General features: G+C 39.8%; 1 long non-coding RNA gene across 1 annotated transcript in view; it reads right to left on the reverse strand.

Moving 5' to 3' along the window:
* Nucleotides 1-20,755, reverse strand: part of LOC133555705 (uncharacterized) — a 37,308-nt gene extending 16,553 nt beyond the window's left edge. Inside the window, exons 1-3 of the long non-coding RNA XR_009807382.1 lie at nucleotides 20,617-20,755; nucleotides 14,399-14,487; nucleotides 3,041-3,157 (exon numbers count right to left, since the gene is read on the reverse strand). This is a non-coding gene — a long non-coding RNA (uncharacterized LOC133555705). The remainder of the gene's footprint in view (nucleotides 1-3,040; nucleotides 3,158-14,398; nucleotides 14,488-20,616) is intronic.
* Between the last annotated feature and the right edge of the window lie 288 nt (nucleotides 20,756-21,043).

Below are 21,043 nucleotides of genomic sequence, written 5' to 3' on the forward strand. Positions count from 1 at the left end.
GGGAAGCAGTGCACTGTCAACACGTGTATGGTGAGGATGGTGTTCTGCTGACTTCGACTGCGGATGTTGTGGATGGGTGGCGGGAATACTTCGAAGACCTCCTCAATCCCACCAACACGTCTTCCTAGGAAGGAGCAGTGCTTGGCGTGTCTGTGGTGGACTCTCCTATTTCTGGGGCTGAGGTTGCTGAGGTAGTTAAAATGCTCCTCGTTGGCAAGGCCCCAGGGGTAGATGAGATTCGCTCGGAGTTCCTTAAGGCTCTGGATGCTGTGGGGCTGTCTTGGTTGACAAGACTTTGCAGCATCGCGTGGACATCGGGTGCTGTACCTCTGGATTGGCAGACCGGGGTGGTTGTTCCTCTCTTTAAGAAGGGGAACCGGAGGGTGTGTTCCAACTATCGTGGGATCACACTCCTCAGCCTTCCCGGTAAGGTCTATTCAGGTGTACTGGAGAGGAGGCTACGCCTGATAGTCAAACCTCAGATTCAGGAGGAACAGTGTGGTTTTCATCCTGGTCGTGGAACTGCAGACCAGCTCTATACTCTCGGCAGGGTCCTGGAGGGTGCATGAGATTTTGCTCAACCAGTCTACATGTGCGTTGTGGACTTGGAGAAGGCATTTGACTGTGTACCTTGGGTTGTCCTGTAGGGAGTGCTCAGAGAGTATGGGGTATCGTACAGTCTGCTTGTGGCGGTCCGCTCCCTGTATGATCAGTGTCAGAGCTTGGTCCGCATTGCTGGCAGTAAGTCAGACACATTTCCAGTGAGTGTTGGACTCCGACAAGGCTGTCCTTTGTCACCGATTCTGTTCATAACTTTTATGGACAGAATTTGTAGGCGCAGTCAAGGCGTTGAGGGGATTTTGTTTGGTGGCTGCAGGATTAGGTCTCTGCTTTTTGCAGATGATGTAGTCCTGATGGCTTCATCTGGCCAGGATCTTCAGCTCTCACTGGATCGGTTCGCAGCCGAGTGTGAAGCGACTGGAATGAGAATCAGTACCTCCAAGTCTGAGTCCATGGTTTTTGCCCGGAAAAGGGTGGAGTGCCATCTCCGGGTTGGGGAGGAGACCCTGCCCCAAGTGGAGAAGTTCAAGTACCTCGGCGTCTTGTTCACGAGTGGGGGAAGAGTGGATCGTGAGATCAACAGATGGATCGGTGCGACGTCATCAGTAGTGTGGACGCTGTATTGATCTGTTGTGGTATAGAAGAAGCTGAGCCGGAACCAAAGCTCTCAATATACCGGTCGATCTACGTTCCCATCCTCACCTATGGTCATGAGCTTTGGGTCATGACCCAAAGGACAAGATCACGAGTACAAGCGGCCAAAATTTGTTTCCTCCACCGGATGGCGGGGCTCTCCCTTAGAGATAGGGTGAGAAGTTCTGCCATCCGGGGGGAGCTCAAAGTAAAGCCGCTGCTCCTCCACATCGAGAGGAGCCAGATGAGGTGGTTCGGGCATCTGGTCAGGATGCCACCCGAACGCCTCCTTAGGGAAGCGTTTAGGGCACGTCCAACCAGTAGGAGGCCACGGGGAAGACCCAAGACACGTTGGGTAAATTATGTCACCCGGCTGGCCTGTGAACGCCTCGAGGTCCCCTGGAAAGAGCTGAACGAAGTGGCTGGGGAGAGGGATGTCTGGGCTTCCCTGCTTAGGCTGCTGCCCCCGTGACCCAACCTCGGATAAGTGGAGGAAGATGGATATATATATATATATATATATATATATATATTGCTTCCTTAGGAATAAATTACATATAGGGATATTATTATTTTTGCATAAGTACAAAAATCTGGTAATGTTTTTTACTGTTGATAGCTTTTAGAGTAAAATAAATGATAGATGTTGAGTTAATTTATATCATTTTGACACAGGGAAAACAAGGATTAAATTAATTCAGAAAATTGAACGTCATTTTTTTTATTGCTATTTTTGATCCACAGAGTATTTTAATTCAATTGAATTAAAAAAGATATTTTAACAAACTGGATTTATTGATATAAATAAACCTACTTTCCTAATGTCACCAATTAAAATGATTTTTCTAAGTTGGTTCAATGAAAAACCTTTTTTTAGTTTAAATGAATCAGCAGTATAAGAATATCCATAACAATGTGATGAATATTAATAATTTATAAATAATGATACATGAATACCTGTTTTCATATTTTGTATACATTGTCACAATTGTAATATTTTCATTATGTATATTTTCTTCAATTATAAAAAAGCATCATTTATTGTTGCATTTCCTCAATCGTACTGAACAATTAGCCATGAGCCTCACCAATGGCCTTGAAAATACAGCTATATTGCCATTGACATTTTGGATATCAATATAACTGTTGATAATGTGTGACATCCATATGCTGTACTGTATGTCCTCAAAAGTTAAGAAAATTATTAGCAATAAAAAGTGAACATCTGTGCCAAATATTAATCAATAATCCATAAATAATTGTGTTGACATTTTTCTGCACATTGTCACAATTGTATTATATTCATTGTAAACATTGTTTATTATAGATATCATAATTCAATGCTGCATATCCTTGATTGTACTTATTTATTTTATTTTATCTCCATTTTAATATATTTGTTTATTTTTTTGGGACTCACATTAGCTTACTAGTATTATTTCCAAACATTGTTATTTTCTCTTTAATGAGAAAATGGTGACATTCAAACAGAGGAATTAACTAACTTTAAATGACAAACTACAACAAATACAACATATAATAAACATAAATACAAATTAGAAAACTGTAATAATATATAACATCTTCTTACATTCCTTTTGGGACATGCTGAATAGTGCAAATGTGACCCAGAATGTTCATTAATGTATCAAATTAACCATAATAATGGTATAATCATAAATAAACGCTGGGATTAAGTTGCTTTTTTGGAAGGTGAAATTATTATAGAGCAATCCTCGCTGCCCAAAATTGTTTTAAAGGAAAAATAGAAACGCTGGCCTCTGTTGCCATGGCGACAGTGTGTTGAGGAAAACTGGGAAAAACATGTATTTGTGTAAATACTTACACATTTTCTCCCACATGTCGCGCAGAGGGGAAAAAAAGACCCTCTCCCCTCTTGGTAAAATATCCCCGAGGAAGATTGTGGTCCTGATGCTGCGTGTCATCATTGTATATTTCCCCCCTGTGGAACAAGAAAGGATTCTCTTAGTGTTTGACGAGAAGAAGCCACTTAATCTCTCTCTTTAGTCTCCATCTTGCACATCTCCCGCTCCCCATTTCTCCTAATAAGCCGTCTTTCTGTCTCCTGTAATTTGGCAGACGAGTCTATTATATGATACGCTCATATTTTATTAATGGACCCCTGTGGTGAACACACATACCTCTTAGTGCATGCGATGATGTGACGCACAGAAGGAGCCCTCTTGTGTTAAAAAGTGATTTCAAGTCCCAGGTTAGTTTTTATTGTGTCACTAGAAGGCGAGGGGATATTAATGAAGTAGGTTACTGTTACTGCACACTTCATTACACTCCCAGCAGATCAATGACAGTGTGCAGCAGGGCAGCTTTAAAGATGCACAAAACGGCTAAAATATTTACTTCTTAAAAACATCCATCCATCCATTTTCTACCGCTTAGTCCCTTTTGGGGTTGCGGGGGGCGCTGGCGCCTATCTCAGCTACAATCGGGCGGAAGGCGGGGTACACCCTGGACAAGTCGCCACCTCATCACAGGTTCTTAAAAACATGTACTATGATAAAACATAGGGGTAAAAAAAAAAAATAGATTTTCGAATGAATCGCAATTCCTACTTGTAACGATTCATAAACGATTAACAAAAAAAATATATATATATATATATATATTTTACAAGTACGTATTTCTTTTAACCTGTCTTGTCCATGTTGATGTAGATCAAGAGCATCACACTCATTTTCATCGTGGGCCCCATGGCAGATACCAAAGCCCTTGGAGGGCCGCTTCATGTTAATATTACACAGTTATCGTTGTTTACTAAAAAACTAATGGAAAACCTGCTAGTGTAGAATGTTGATTAGAAAAGGGTTTGAACTAAACAAAGGCAAGGAATACAGTAGGAACGGGATTCACAAGGCACTATTTGTCACGGTTTACCTGACACACGAAACGTGACAAATTGCGGTAGTGAACGATACGCTTTGGCCGCCGTTCCAACTTTGACCACAGCGTCAGTTGCTATGTAGAGTGGAGCTTTCCCTCATTGTCAGCAGACGGCATTGCAAAACTATTAACCCCACTCTTCCTCTCATGCGAGATTCACCCAGGAATGGGGCCGTATGAATCCCTTTCCCACTGTAGCTTGTTGCATCAAATAATATTGAGTTAAAAGCTACATTTACATGCTTTCATGCATTTTTCCTGTAAAAATGTAAGGACCCCCGTTTCCATATGAGTTGGGAAATTGTGTTAGATGTAAATATAAACGGAATACAATGATTTGCAAATCCTTTTCAACCCATATTCAATTGAATGCACTGCCAAAACAAAATATTTGATGTTCAAACTCATAAACTTTTTTTTTTTTGCAAATAATAATTAACTTTGAATTTCATGGCTGCAACACGTGCCAAAGTAGTTAGGAAAGGGCATGTTCACCACTGTGTTACATCACCTTTTCTTTCAACTACACTCAATAAACGTTTGGGAACTGAGGAAACTAATTGTTGAAGCTTTGAAAGCGGAATTCTTTCCCATTCTTGTTTTATGTAGAGCTTCAGTGGTTCAACAGTCCGGGGTCTCCGCTGTCGTATTTTACGCTTCATAATGCGTCACACATTTTCGATGGGAGACAGGTCTGGACTGCAGGCTGGCCAGGAAAGTACCCGTACTCTTTTACTACGAAGCCACACTGTTGTAACACGTGGCTTGGCATTGTTTTGCTGAAATAAGCAGGGGCGTCCATGATAACGTTGCTTGGATGACAACATATGTTGCTCCAAAACCGGTGTGGACCATTCAGCATTAATGGTGCCTTTACAGATGTGTAAGTTACCCATGCCTTGGGCACTAATGCACCCCCATACCATCACAGATGCTGGCTTTTGAACTTTGCGCACATAATAATCCGGATGGTTATTTTCTTCTTTGTTCCGGAGGACACCACGTCCACAGTTTCCAAATATAATTTGAAATGTGGACTCGTCAGACCACAGAACACTTTTCCACTTTGCATCAGTCCATCTTACTGTAGATGAGCTTGTTGATAAATGGCTTTCGCTTTGCATAGTAGAGTTTTAACTTGCACTTACAGATGTAGCGACCAACTGTAGTTACTGACAGTGGTTTTATGAAGTGTTTCCTGAGCCCATGTGGTGATATTCTTTACACGCTATCGGTTTTTGATGCAGTACCGCCTGAGGGAGCAAATGTCTGTAATATCATCGCTTACGTGCAGTGATTTCTCCAGATTCTCTGAACCTTTAGATGATTTTACGTACCGTATATGATAAAATCCCTAAATTCCTTGCAATAGCTTGTTGAGAAACGTTGTTCTAAAACTGTTTCTGCAATTTTCTTACAACTTGGTGACCCTCACCCCATCCTTGTTTGTGAATTACTTAGAATTTCATGGAAGCTGCTTTTATACCCAATCATGGCACCCACCTGTTCCCAATTAGTCTGAACACCTGTGCGATGTTCCAAATAAGTGTTTGATGAGCATTCCTCAACTTTATCAGTATTTATTGTCACCTTTTCCAACTTCGTTGTCACGTGTTGCTGGCATCAAATTCTAAAGTTAAAGATTATTTGAACATCAAATATGTTGTCTTTGTAGCATATTTAACTGAATATGGGTTGAAAATGATTTGCAAATCATTGTATTCCGTTTATATTTACATCTAACACAATTTCCCAACTCATATGGAAACGGGCTTTGTAGATACATTAATCAATAAAGATGAAATAAAGTTGATGCAGGCAATCGCGGGCCACAAAGAATAATGGGGCCGCGCCAGATGTGGCCCCCGGGCTTAAGTTTGACACATGTGATGTAGATGATCATATCAGCTGTGAAGATTTACTTTAAATAAGAGAAGTGTTTTTTCTTGCCTTTTTTGTATTTGACTTTATTAAATGTTTGGGTAGAATTTAATCTCACAAAACCAGTTTTCTTTTAAGTAATTTAGAAATGTATCAGAGCTTTTATCTATTTCAGTGGTCCCCAACCACTGGGCCGCAGAATATTTTTTTATTAATTTTTATTTAAGAAAAACAAAAAAAAAACAATTAAAATTTTTTTTTTATTAAATCAACATAAAAAACACAAGATACACTTATAATTAGTGCACCAACCACAAAAACCTCCCCTTTTAATGACAAAAACGTCCCTTTTTCATGACAAAGAAAAATAAAAAAATTAAAAAAATAAAGGATTCCCCCATCCCATTTTGTCAACATTATTAAGGACAACAGGTAGGAAATGAATTATTTATTTACTTATTTGTTTACTGTTAATATCTGCCTACTTTCTCAGTTAACATGTTCTATCTACACTGTTAAAATGTAATAATTACTTATTCTTCTATTGTTTGATACTTTACATTAGTTTTGGATGATACCACAAATTTGGGTATTGATCCAATACCAAGTAGTTACAAGATTATACATTGGTCATGTTCAAAGTCCTCATGTGTCCAGGGACATATTTCCTGAGTTTATAAACATAATATGAATAAAAAAATAAATGAAATAAGATTTTGCGATGCTAAAAATTATGGATGTAATCACAGTAGTATCGACTAGATACGCTCCTGTACTTGATATCATTACTGTGGATTTTAGGTGTAAATCCACCCATTTCGTTTGTTGACATTCAGGAACGGCGTCATTGAGCTACGGTGTGTAGTGAAGCATGTTTAGCTATTCCTCGTACTGCAGGGATGATACTTGTAAGAAACTTACCTTATTTGTCGCCATGGAGGCGAGGCTTAATGATTTAGAAGTAGCTAAAACACTGCAGACTATGGCTGGACGTTAGCCGCTAACTAGCTAAACATGTCTTAAAGCCCCTCTTCCTGGGGGCGTTTAAGTGTTATAACTTCACCTTTATCTATAGTTTCTAAGCCAAAATGCGTCTATTCTCCTTTTCTGTCTACACAATGTGTCTGCTTGTATGTAGTCCGTGATTGTGCGCTGCCGATCAAGCTCCTCTGCTCGTATACCCAGCAATGTCGCCATCATGTCCGTTGGGAACCGGTACATTTCAAACAGAGTCTAGTACCGTTTTTGATTCATTAGTACCACAATACTACACTAGTACCAGTTTACCGTACAACCCTAAACTACACAGTAATTAAACTAGTTGCTTATTCTCTTATATTACATATAATTGTTTCAGCAAAACACATTCAATAGTACACAATAACTAATCAAAAAATACTACTATTTTAAATTGTTTGTTTTTAGCCTAAAAAAAAAACAAGAATATCGAATTTCTTAGGGATAGCGTGGCACAGTTGGGAGAGTGGCCATGCACAACCCAAGGGTCCGTGGTTCAAACCCCACCTAGTACCAGCCTCGTCACGTCCGTTGTGTCCTGAGCAAGACACTTCACCCTTGCTCCTGATGGGTGCTGGTTAGCACCTAGCATGGCAGCTCCCTCCATCAGTGTGTGAATGTATGGGTGAATGTGGAAGTAGTGTCAAAGCGCTTTGAGTACCTTGACGGTAGAAAAGCGCTATACAAGTACAACCCATTTATCATTTTAAATCACTCTACAGTTGAATATATACTGACACCACCTTTTGTATCCACTCCACCAATTTATGGATTGTTCTACCCACATTTTGTGTATTGACAAGAAAAATGTTGTTGTATTATTAATCTCCTAAGTGCTTAGTTCTCAAGCAAGCTTAGTGTGTTGTTGTTGTTTTGGCTTTGTCACTGAATAGAAAGTGGATGAAAGTGCTCATATTATTTTGTTAAATTCCAATCATAAAACCGTTTTTCACACTGCTTGTAAGTAGTCCGTGTTTGTGTGCTGCCGAACATGCTCCTCTGCTTGTAAACCAGCAATGTCACGGGGTGACGACGACGGTGGGCACGTGGCGTGAGGGACCAGTACTTTTCAGAGGCGGTATAGTACCGAATATGATTCATTAGTATTGCGGTACTATACTTATACCGGTATACCGTACAACCCTAGTATACATATGTGGAGGGGGGCGTGGCCAGCGGGCCTGCCACGGAACGGGGTGTTGCCAGGACCTGCTTCGAAGACAGCGAAATGTGCGTAGATGGCCCAGGTGGGCCAGGTTATCTGATCACCTGTCGCCTTTATTAGCAGCAGCCGTAATGGGACGAGTAGTTGGAGTTGGAGTTGCTGCTGGGCAGACGCAGAAAAGACTTGTTGCTGGTAAGCAAAAGGCTCGCACCTTGAGAACAAAATACAACAGTGTTATACCCTGAATTCCTGGCTGTGTGTGGTGGTCTGAAGAACCCAACCAAAGGGCAACTTCTTGAACATATGTTTGTGTGTGTATATATATATATATATATATATATATATATATATATATATATATATATATATATATATATATATATATATATATATATATATATATATCTGTATATATATATATATATATATATATGTATATATATGTATATATATATATATATATACATATATATATATATATATATATATATATATATACATAACCCTTTGAGACACTTGTGATTTAGGGCTATATAAATAAACATTGATTGAGATGGATATACCGGCCCCCAAACACATTTTTTTCTTTAAAGTGACCCCAACCCCCCCGAGGTAAAATAATTGGCCAGGCCTACACTACATGTACCGCACCAGTTTGAGAACAACAAGTTTAGCAGAATTGGGTCAGGTTGAAAACGCTTGGAAGGCGACGCTTGCAGCAAACACTGAGCATGATCACATGACCCTTGCAGATCCTCACGCAGGAGGATCAATAGTGTGTCTGTTTCTTAGCCCGCCTTGCGTGCCCGCATGTTACATAACTGTACTATTATTTTGCTACGGCCATGTTGTGGGCAAGAAACCGATACAAAAAAGGCCGTGAGAATCTTTTAGTGTCTCTTTTGATCAACTGATTTGTGTCACATGCCGCTTTTCGCCTCATTTGTGTCACATATTTACATGTGGTGATGAAGTAATATTTTGAGATTGTCCATGTATGTCCATGCTGCACGTGTGTGTCTGTGCACAAACGTGCAAAAGTGTGTGCATGCGTCTCCGGAGTCCCAAAACAGTATTATTGTAAACATATCATTTGATGGCAAGACTGGTTCAGGTTGTTGGCTGGTTGCCTCGCTTTTATTTGGAACAGAGCTGCCAACATCTGGACTGTGTCAACACTCACTGACTTGCATGTGTGTGTGTGTGTGTGTGTGTGTGTGTGTGTGTGTATGTGTGTGTGTGTGTGTGTGTGTGTGTGTGTGTGTGTAGGGACCGGAGCCCATGAACTGTTCGGGACTCAATGGGGAACAGATTTGCCTACCATTAGAAGAACCTCTGCAGCAGTCCGGGCCTGACCGTGGTTAAGGAATCCACGTAAAGTTGGATTTTTACGAATGAATCAAGAATTTTCTTTGTTGGAGTATAAAAAAACTGTTGACGACATTCTAAATAAGTTTTATTTTAACGTAATTGGAGCCACGTAAACATGAAAAAACACTCCTCTTATAAACTTGGTTCACACAACATCCTAGCTGTGAGTTTCAGAGGATGTTCAATTTAACAGTGCTTACAAAGTACAAAGAAGAAGTATTATGAGAAACATTTTCAAACTTATTGAAAATAAGATATTTTTCATCTTAGTATGTTAATAATGACTGAAATAATTAAGTACATGTTAGAAAACTGCTGTCTTACTCACAGATGTCATTTTGCTATTTTGATATTTTGCTGTAAAGAAGGTCAGTGAATGAATGTATATATTCATGGGCGCTCTGAGGTGGAAAAGGGGTAGGATTAAATAAGCTCTGCTTCTTCCTACTCCTTTTTGGACATGATGTATTGTGTATTGCGAAAAGATGAAATTACCTGATGTGTAATGTTGTATGTATATCATGTTCGAAATAAACTAAGAAAAGAAAAGAAAAGAAAGGGTGTTCTACTGTGGACTAGTCTTTGCTATGGCAGTCACCCGCCCACTACAACAGAGCCACGACGTGGAAATGCTTCATCATCACACAAGTCCCCCATCAAAATGAAGTAAACTCAATTTTATCAGGACTTAGCATGTAGCATGCCTTTTCAAAAACAACCTTTTGAGATAATAAATATTGTAGAAAAACAATACAATAGAATGTACTTCTAACAACTGATAGTTTTATGAAGTAATGTAATAGCATTGCACACTGGTCACCTGGGAGAGTGGACTTCTAAGATATCTCTTTCCAGCTGCTTCTCTGTTAACATCATCATCAGCTTTTTTTTTTTATATTTTCATGGATAAATGTCTGCCGTTCAGAAAATATCGGAACAATCTTCACTGGCTTTAGACTGATTCTGCTTCAGTATGGTGTAGAGGAGCAATGATATATCATGTTTTTGTTGATTTATTTCTTTAACTCAATAAATATATAATACAACAAATACAGTCGAGGTTTCTGTGGTTTATCCATTATACGGTGCTCAATACCGGGGTCGAGCAGAATATACGTTAGGTGAGGGAAACACAGAGGCTATTTCATCCCTCCTACAAGCCTGTTTTGTAGGTTTCCCTGATCAGGGAAACCCCTGAAACAGGCTTGAAGGGATGTGTTTTTTTCTCACCTAACCTAATATAATAGATATATAGAATATATATGTGTATATACATATTTAAATATATATTATAAATATACATATATATACATCCATTTTCTACCGCTTATTCCCTTTTGGGGTCGCGGGGGGCGCTGGCGCCTATCTCAGCTACAATCGGGCGGAAGGCGGGGGGCCAACACAGATAGACAGACAACATTCACACTCACATTCACACACTAGGGCCAATTTAGTGTTGCCAATCAACCTATCCCCAGGTTCATGTCTTTGGAAGTGGGAGGAAGCCGGAGTACCCGGAGGGAACCCACGCATTCACGGGGAGAACATGCAAACTCCACACAGAAAGATACCGAGCCTGGATTTGAACCCAGGACTGCAGGACCTTCGTATTGTGAGGCAGACGCACTAACCCCTCTACCACCGTGAAGCCCCATATATATATATATATATATATATATATATATATATATATATATATATATATATATATATATATATATATATATATATATATATATATATATATATATATATATATATATGTATATATATATATATATATATATATATATATATATATATATTTATATCAATAGAGTATAAAGTTATGCCCATCCATAGCTATAAGCTAACGCTGATGTAACAGCCCTATGTACGTTGGTAAACTTCACTCCTTGTGTACTTCAAGATCAATGCTGGCTATCGGATTCATAGCTTGGGCTTTTAGCTCGGTAGCTAGCATGCTCGTCTCTCATGCTGGTAACCCAGGTACTCTCGTACAAAAAACGCAGCGACTGAACCGCGTGGTTTACACTACTTCCGAATATTTTGGTTGGGGGTAGGGGGAGTGGGCAGCCGTGATTGAGGTGGGTGGTGTTGGAGGCGCGGAGTTTGGTGGCACCGGGGGTGTATATTGTAGCGTCCCGGAAGAGTATTTGTCCTGTTGTGTTTATGTTGTGTTACGGTGTGGATGTTCTCCCGAAATGTGTTTGACATTCTTGTTTGGTGTGGGTCACAGTGTGGTGCAAATTTGTAACAGTGTTAAAGTTGTTTATATGGCCGCCCTCAGTGTGACCTGTATGGTTGTTGATCAAGTATGTATTGCATTCACTTATGTGTCTGTGTGTAAAAGGTGCATATACAGTATTATGTGCTTGGCTGACGCGCTGTTTGCAGGGACTAAAAGCGGACGTGACGACCGGTTGAAGAGGACGCTCTAGGCAGTTCCTCTAAGGCACGCGCCCAATATTTTTGTCCGGGTGGGAATCGGGAGAAAATCGGGAGAATGGTAGCCCCGGGAGATTTTCGGGAGGGGCACTGAAATTCGGGAGTGTCCCGGAAAAATCGGAGGGTTGGCAAGTATGATCTCACGGGGTTCACTGTGACATTTGCTGCGCTAACTTATGTCGGGGATGCTTGTAACTCCAATTTTTGCTTACATTTAAAGCATAACAGTTACAGAGATTATGCTGTTGGATAGATTTAGTTAATTTAAAAGGGAAATTTAATTTTAATCAACATCAAGAATTGGAATTGGGGGTTAAATCACAAAAATGATTCCTGAGCGTGGCCACCGCTGCTGCTCAATGTTCCCCTCACCTCACAGGGGGTGAACAAGGGGATGGGTCAAATGCAGAGGGTAATTTCACCACACCTGGTGTGTGTGACAATCAGTGGTACTTTAACTTTAACTTTTAGCCAATTGTTAATGTCCATCTCAAGTCCTCTGGCAAGTTGATGTTAAAAAGAAGATAAACAAAATCAAAACATAACAAAGAGATTCAAAATATTAAAAATGAAAGGTTCCAAGATTTAGGTGCAAGGGATAAGTCACTCAGTATCACGAATGTACCTTTTGCATTTCATAAATACATTAAACAATTCATAAAACACATATTTCATAGTGTACACTTTCATTTACACCAGCAGCCCGTCGATTATGATTACCGAGCGCGGCAACCGCTGCTACTCACTGCTCTCCTCACCTCCCAGGGGGTGATGAAGGGGATGGGTCAAATGCAGAGTACACATTTGACAATCATTGGTACTTTAACTTTAATTGAACAATTTCGGTTTTGGCAGCCAATTTTTCAAGGCCGTACTCAATTAGCTGAGGGACAGCTCTTATCTCAAAACACTTTTAAGTGGAAGTACCACTTTGGTTCATCCTAAAATAAAAAATAAAAAAAACATTTATTTGAGTTGTGCAAGCGAAGGGGTTAGATCAGGGGTGTCAAACTCAAATACAGAGTGGGCCAAAATTTAAAACTGAACAAAGCTGCGGGCCGAGGTTGAACAAATTAACCTTTTAATAGGGACCCAAACAAGTTTTGCATTGAATATTGTACAAGCAAGGCTTATGTAGCTTTATAGTCACATACAAAATCAAGTTTAAAATTATAATAATGAGTAAAAAATATCAATGGCATATCAAATAAAATGTAAATAAAAATTGGAGGAGCGGGGGTTGGCGGTAGCGGGGGTGTATATTGTAGCGTCCCGGAAGAGTTAGTGCAGCAAGGGGTTCTGGGTATTTCTTCTGTTGAGTTTATGTTGTGCTATGGTGCGGATGTTCTCCCGAAATGTGCTTGTCATTCTCGTTTGGTGTGGCCTCACAGTGTGGCGCATATTTGTAAAAGTGTAAAGTTGTTTATGCGGCCACCCTCAGTGTGACCCTTATGGCTGTTGATCAAGTATGTCTTGCATTCACTTGTGTGTGTTAAAGCAGCATATATTATGTGACTGGACCGGCACGTTGCTTGTATAGCGGAAAAGCGGACTTGACGACAGGCTGTAGAGGACGCTAAAGGCAGTACGCCCCCAATATTGTTGTCCGGGTGAAAATCGGGAGAAATTCCGAAGAATGGTTGCCCCAGGAGATTTTCGGGAGGGGCACGGAACTTTGGGAGTCTCCCGGGAAAATCGTGAGGGTTGGCAAGTACGAGTATCAGCGGTGGATGCAGTGTTACAGAGGCATCGCCGCTGTATAATACCGGCGGGCCAGCTCTAATCTTAATTTGATATTACCTCAAGGCCCAAATCAAATTACACGGCGGGCCAAATTTGGCCCGCGGGCCAGAGTTTGACACCCATGGGTTAGATGTTCTCACTCTTCTGAGTCGGAAAAAATAATTCAAATCCGATCACATTCATTTACCTAAAGTGAGAGCAGATGCTTTAGTGTTTGTGTGTGTGTGTGTGTGTGTGTGTGTGTGTGTGTGTGTGTGTGTGTGTGTGTGTGTGTGTGTGTGTGTGTGTGTGTGTGTGCGTGCGTGTAAATGACAACAAATCTTATTGGTTGCTCTTACAAGTTATCCAACATTCACCTCATCTCTCCCCTTGTCTTTTCAACATGGAAGTTGTTTTCCTTCATTAAATTTAAAATCCCAAATATTTATTTAAATAAGCTGTCACTTCTCTTTTCTCTCTCATGTGTGCTCGCAGTGTGTGTATGTGTTCGTGTCGTACTTAATCTCCAAATCAGGTGAGGATAAAACCCCCCCGAGCGTCACCGTGCACCGCCTGATCGGGTCTGACTGGCCGCAACATATTTGGGTTTAGTAGCGGCTCACCTCGGACTCAGGAGTTTGTTTGTGTTGGCTGCGAGAAGGATGGAGCCTGTTTACCTACCGGGGGCCCAAGAGCTCTGCATGGGGTCCACTCAATCTGCAGCGCCATCTGAGAGCTTAATCTGTGCTTCAAAAGTATTGGGACGCCCACTGCAAGTGAAGAGGGAAGAAAATAAGAAGTGGGTCTCCCAATTCTGCTGCTATAGAAAGGCGCAGTACAAGATGTGAGATTGTGTGTACATTTACCTGAACTCAGGGATGTTTTAAATAAAAAAAAATATATGTACTAATTTTTGTAGCGCATAGATGTTTAACACATGCCAGAGCACCAGGTGGCTCCATAACCCACTAATCATATAGAAAAAAAGAGCAACGTAGATTCTCCAGGTAACTTAACAAGCATGTTTTAGGCAGAACAGGAATAGTAACGCGCTACATTTATTCCGTTACGGTTATTTAAGTAACTATTTGAAAATATTGTACAAAACCCAAAAACCAGTGAAGTTGGCAGGTTGTGTAATCATGGCACCCACCTGTTCCCAATTAGCCTGTACACCTGCGGTATGTTCCAAATAAGTGTTTGATGAGCATTCCTCAACTTTTTCAGTCTTTTTTGCCACCTGTGTCAGCTTTTTTGAAACAAGTTGCAGGCATCAAATTCCAAATGAGCTAATATTTGCCAAAAACAACACATTTTACCAGTTCGAACGTTAAGTATCCTGTCTTTGCAGTGTATTTGTCATGCCTGGTAATCAAATTTATGTTTGATTATGTTTATGTTTTGTTTTTGGACTTTTGTTTCCCGTTTTGCACTTCCTGGTTGTGTTTGTTTCCATAGATACTCATTAGTTTCCACCTGGTCTCCAAGTCACGCCCCTGCCCTCAGCCCCACACCTGTTTCTCAGCATCATAGTCACTATTTAAGTCATTTGTTTTCTTGTTCTCGGCCTGGGAACTTTGCTTACGCTGTACTACTTGCTACATGTTTGTGCTACATGCTACTTACGATGACCACGCATCTACCTTGCCTTGCCACGCTGATGATTGTTTTGACCATGCCATGTAAGATCGTGTTTGTATTTATGCCTCTGTGCAAGTTTTTTTGTTTTGTTTTGTACCTTTGATAGTATTTTTTGTTTATTTGTATATAGTCACGCCATTGTGTCGGTTTTGTTTGGAGTTTAGTCTAGGTTATTATCCGCCACTGAGCGCGCCCTTTGTTTTCCCTTTTTGTATTATAGTATATAAATAAATTAATCATGTACTCACATTCTCACCTGGCTCGTTCCAAATTCCCTCTGCATCGAAAAAACAAAACAAATCCAAGTCTTAGTCCTGACAGTATTCAATTGAATATAGGTGAAAAAAGGATTTGCAAATAATTGTATTTTGTTTTTATTTACCATTTACACAACGTGCCAACTTCACTGGTTTTGGATTTTGCACTTGTCAGAGTAGTTTTAATGTAACATACTTTTTTGAGTTTTAATTGAGTGTTTTTCTGACAAAGAAATGCTACTTTTACTCCGTTACATTGAGCTTCATTCCGATCGTTGCATTTATTTGATATGTGGTGTCTCTCGGGGTTCCATTCTAGGACCAATTCTGTTTTCAGTGTACATCCTGCCCATTCAACACATTTAAAAAAACATATAATATATCATATCATCTTGATGCGCGTGATAAACCAATCCATGTTCCTTTAAAAAAAAAAAAGTGACACATGTTTAAATTGTCTTGAGGACATAAAAGGATGGTTGGCCTCAATCGCTGGATTGCAGCTAGTCCAAAATGCTGCTGCTCGCCTTTTAACTGGCACAAAAAAACATGAAGACATTACTCTCATTTTAGCACCCCTTCACTGGCTCTCAGTTCATTTTAGAATTCCTTTTAAAATATATATTTTTTTAAATCTCTAAACGGATTAACGCCACAATATATGTCAGACCTTATAAAAATGTACACACCCACAAGGTCTCTGAGGTCAGCTGATCAGTTTCTTCTTGTTGTCCCAAAAACCCTGTTTAAAATCCAGAGGTGATTGTGCATTTTCTGCTGTGGCTCCAAAACTTTGGAACAATATCCCCCTTGCTGTCCGGACGGCTCCCTCTTTAATGAGTTTTAAATCACGTCTTGAAACATATTTTTACTCTTTGGCTTTTAAACCAGGATGAGAGTTGAGTGATTTTAGTCTATTTTATTTTCTTTGGTGAATTTTTTGTATTTAATCTTTAATAATGAAATGTTTTGCATTATTCACCCAAGGAACTTTAGTTATTAGAGAGTTCTGGTCCGACGGTTGTTTCCGGATGAGGAGATGCTGCTCTGTTATTGATTCAATTAAAATGTCTAAATGTCATTAAAACAGTTAGCTCCATCTTTTGACACTTCTTCCATTCCCGTCCTTGCACGCTACACCGCTACAACAAAGAGGTGAGCCACGTAAATAAGACCACCCACAAAACGGCCCATCCTGAAGCGACCGTAAGAAAGCGGCTTGAAGATGATCTGTAAAACATAATCCATGCAACATTTTGACCAAAGAACCACCATCACATGTTATGAAGACCACAAGGAAGTGTTTTCAATTTAGAAAAAATAAAGAAATAATATGACTCCTTTAATGCGCCCTATATTTCGGTGCGCCTTTCATCCATCCATTTTCTACCGCTTATTCCTTTTGGGGTCGCAGGGGCGCTGGTGCCTTATATATGAAAAAACATCCAAAATAGGCTATTCAACGGCAGTGCGCCTCATAATTCGGTGCACCCTATGGTCTGGAAAATCCGTTACTACTTTTTACTTTTACTTGAGTCATATTATTCTAAAGTAACAATTATCCTTAGTTGAGTACACTTTTTGGGGTACTCTACCCACCTTTTAGGACTGTTTTAGGACTCTAACACATGTGTGAAACTCAAGGCCCGGTGGCCAGGACTGGCCTGCCACATCATTTTATGTGGCCCACAAAAGCCTGGAATAAAATTAGGTCAATACAGTACTTTCATCTCTGACTAAATGTAGTTGTTCTTTCCATTTTGACAGAAAACAAGTGTGTCTGTTAACTTGTGCGAATAATCACAAAAAAATAATACATAAATCATGCCTATACCAATTTTTTTGCACTCAAAATCCTTTAATTTGCTCAAAAATCGATAGTGCGCATTACAACCCGGTGCACCTAATGTACGGATTATTCTGGTTGTGTTTACTGACCTTTAGGCAGTTTTATGTGGTACATGGTGTAATGATAACTGTGACTAGTAGATGGCAGTCACATATATGCACATGTCTGGACTGCAGGCTGAAGCCTATTCAAGAAATGACGCTAGCATGTAACAATAAGCAAGCAACACCTAAACTTTGCGCATAAGTGTTGACAAGACCGATCCTTTTATTCGGGCTGATAAAACATTTTTATTACAAAAACTTTGTAATTATTAAAAATATAGACAGTTGTCAAACAAATGTGTTCTGTAAACCACTAATGGTAACTTAAGGTAGCCAGTGATGTTCTTATGTTTTTTGTTCTTGTTATGTTTTTAACTTTGAAAAGTAAAACTGTGAGGAAGTTGCAAACAGCACCTTTAATTTCAATTATGCAAGCAATTAATAAGCTGTGATTGCTCTGATTACAAAATCTAATCATTTACCAGGACTTTAAAAAATACACATACTGAATAACATTGCATGTATTAAAATGTTATTGTAATAATCCAACAAATATTATATTATCATAAATTTCTAATATTTTTTTATCAATTAACATTTCAATATCTGCTTCAGGCACGATTTTAAAGCACACTATTGATGGAATTGTACACTGTAAACATCCATCCATCCATCCATTTTCTACCGCTTATTCCCTTTTGGGCTCGCGGGGGGCGCTGGCGCCTATCTCAGCTACAATCGGGCGGAAGGCGGGGTACACCCTGGACAAGTCGCCACCTCATCGCAGGGCCAACACAGATAGACGGACAACATTCACACTCACATTCAAACACTAGGGCCAATTTTAGTGTTGCCAATCAACCTATCCCCAGGTGCATGTCTTTGGAGGTGGGAGGAGGCCGGAGTACCCGGAGGGGACCCACGCATTCACGGGGTAAACATTTAAATCGTTTTTATTGTCAAAAGCACTGAGCTCATTTGCCAGAATTTTTGCGTTAAAAATACAAAAAACGGTGGTAATTTTATGGTAATTTTTTAATTTACAGTAATATGTGGTAAACACCGCTGTCCATTTTATTTATATATTGGTCCTGTACAGCTACTCAGGTAAATCATATTGTTGTCCATTTAAAAATAAAATTCAGGCAACTACCAGTTCTTTTTTTTCTTAGCATATAATCAACAGATTTGTTTTCCAGTGTCTGTAAAAAAAAAAGTTCAATCAAAAGTATTGGCAATAGTGTAATAATGTCACACCTGGGTGAAGTCTTGTCTGGGTTTCGTCTTGTGTCATGTTGCCATAGCCACAGTCTAGTTTCTTGTACCTTTTTTGGATCCATGGGAGTATTTTGATTTGTAAGTTTTCTCAGGTAAGAATAGCTTCCTAGCATCACCTCCGTTGGAGTGGCTTTTGTTACACTTAGTAGTTTTTTGTTCATAGCCCCTTTTTCCCTCCGTAGACAGAGCGTTTTTTGAGTTATTGATATTTTTGTTAGTTTAGAGCTCAGGTCAGTTGTGTTTTTTATAGCCTGTTTTGTTTCTCCCGTACTGATGGGTTGATGAGGCTTCATGTATCGTTTCGACACATTGCAAAACTGTATTGATACTGTGTCACTAAATACTGACATCTGCTGAACATTAGAAATCCCTACAGGCAACTTATGGACCGACTCAACTGACACTGATTTTATGACCTAGTACAGGGGTAGGGAACCTATGGCTCGCGAGCCAGATGTGGCTCTTTTGATGACTGCATCTGGCTCTCGGATAAATCTGAGATGACATTGCTTGACACGATAAGTAATGAATAATTCCAGTTGTAATCACAGTGTTAAAAATAATGTTCAAAATATAAAGAATTCTCATGCAGTTTTAATCCATCCATCCGTTTTCCTACCGCACCTGTTTAAGAAGTTGCGTTAATGGTAAGAAGTTATTTATTTATTAAAGGTTAGTGTGGGGCTTGCCCTCCTGAGGGTTCTTCAGACCACCAAGCACCGACATGAGAGCCTGTTTCAGGGTTACAATATTGTTTTATTTTTCAATAAGTCTCTCAGTTGCTTTCCAGCAATTGTCTTTTTGTCTTTCGTTCTCGCTCGCGCTCTGGCTCCAGCTCCAACCCCGTCTCTCCACCTGGCTGCTGCTTATAACAGAGCGACAGGTGATTATATAACAGGGCCCATGTGGGCCATCCACGCACCTGTCACTGATTTCTAGGCCGATCCTGGCAACAACCCGCTTTGCTGCAGGCCACGCCCCCTCCACAGTTAGCTTCAGAATATGTTATTACAAAGAATAAGAGACCTATTATACTCTAGAAATGTTAATCTTACTAAAAAAATGCACGCGTTTAGTTGTATTCAGTGTTAAAAAATATTATATGGCTCTTACCGAAATACATTTTAAAATATTTGGCTTCTTGGCTCTCTCAGCCAAAAAGGTTCCCGACCTCTGACCTAGTATATACAATAATATTAACCAAGTCATTGTATTTCATTTAGGATTATTTCATATCTTCACTTAAATAAATATATATTTTTTATCTTTTTTAGATACAATCAATAATGTGAACATGATTGATTGATTGAAACTTTTATTAGTAGATTGCACAGTTCAGTACATATTCCTTACAATTGACCACTAAAGGGTATGCACATGTATCATAACATGGAAATCTAAGAGAACCTGTTGTGAATGAGGATACTTGTGGACTGGGAATATATATATTTTTTTTTACATGCGCTCAGAATACGCACTGTTGATTGATTGATTGATTGAAACTTTTATTAGTATATTGCACAGTACAGTACATATTCCGTACAATTGACCACTAAATGGTAACACCCGAAAAAGTTTTACAACGTGTTTAAATCGGGGTCCACGTTAATCAATTCATGGTAAAAAGGTAACGGGTTCGAGCTGGATTTGAAAAAGTACCCCAAGGAACACAACATGAACAACGACAGTCATTCACTCTACCAACTGAGCTATCGAAGAGATTGTTTAGTACTTCTTTTTAATGTAAGCAATATGATGTTTGTGTGGGTGGGACAATGCTAGAAATTTTGAGAGAACAGGATGAATCGACAAGGAAATGAACACAAATACCTTTTTTCTGATATATGATCAACACGGTGGAAAGATCTCCGACGACGATAAATGACAAAAGGCCATCGACAGAAGTGCGGCGATTCTGTTGGCAGCAGCATCTCGTTGACAGATGCGCTTTCTTATAAACACAGGTTGGCGCGCAGGTGCCAGCGCGACACAGGTTGCGTATCGGTCACGTGACCAAAACAGCTCATGATCGGTCACGTGACTTTCTAAAAGCGGTACGCGCACCGACACAGGGTTTCGCTCTATGAGCTCGACGCATGCGCCGATGCATCGGTGTTGCCGGACCCATCACTATTCTCCCGTTTTGAACCTCTTCCCTTGTCCAAATAAATATATTGTCTTAAAATCCTGCATCTGTGTTCAGAGTCCTGTTCTGGTCGTGACAAACAAGTTTGAAACCCCTGGACTAGAGAGTGCA

The sequence above is a fragment of the Nerophis ophidion genome, linkage group LG07 (genome assembly GCF_033978795.1).
Source record: "Nerophis ophidion isolate RoL-2023_Sa linkage group LG07, RoL_Noph_v1.0, whole genome shotgun sequence".
In the NCBI taxonomy this organism is placed as follows: domain Eukaryota; kingdom Metazoa; phylum Chordata; class Actinopteri; order Syngnathiformes; family Syngnathidae; genus Nerophis; species Nerophis ophidion.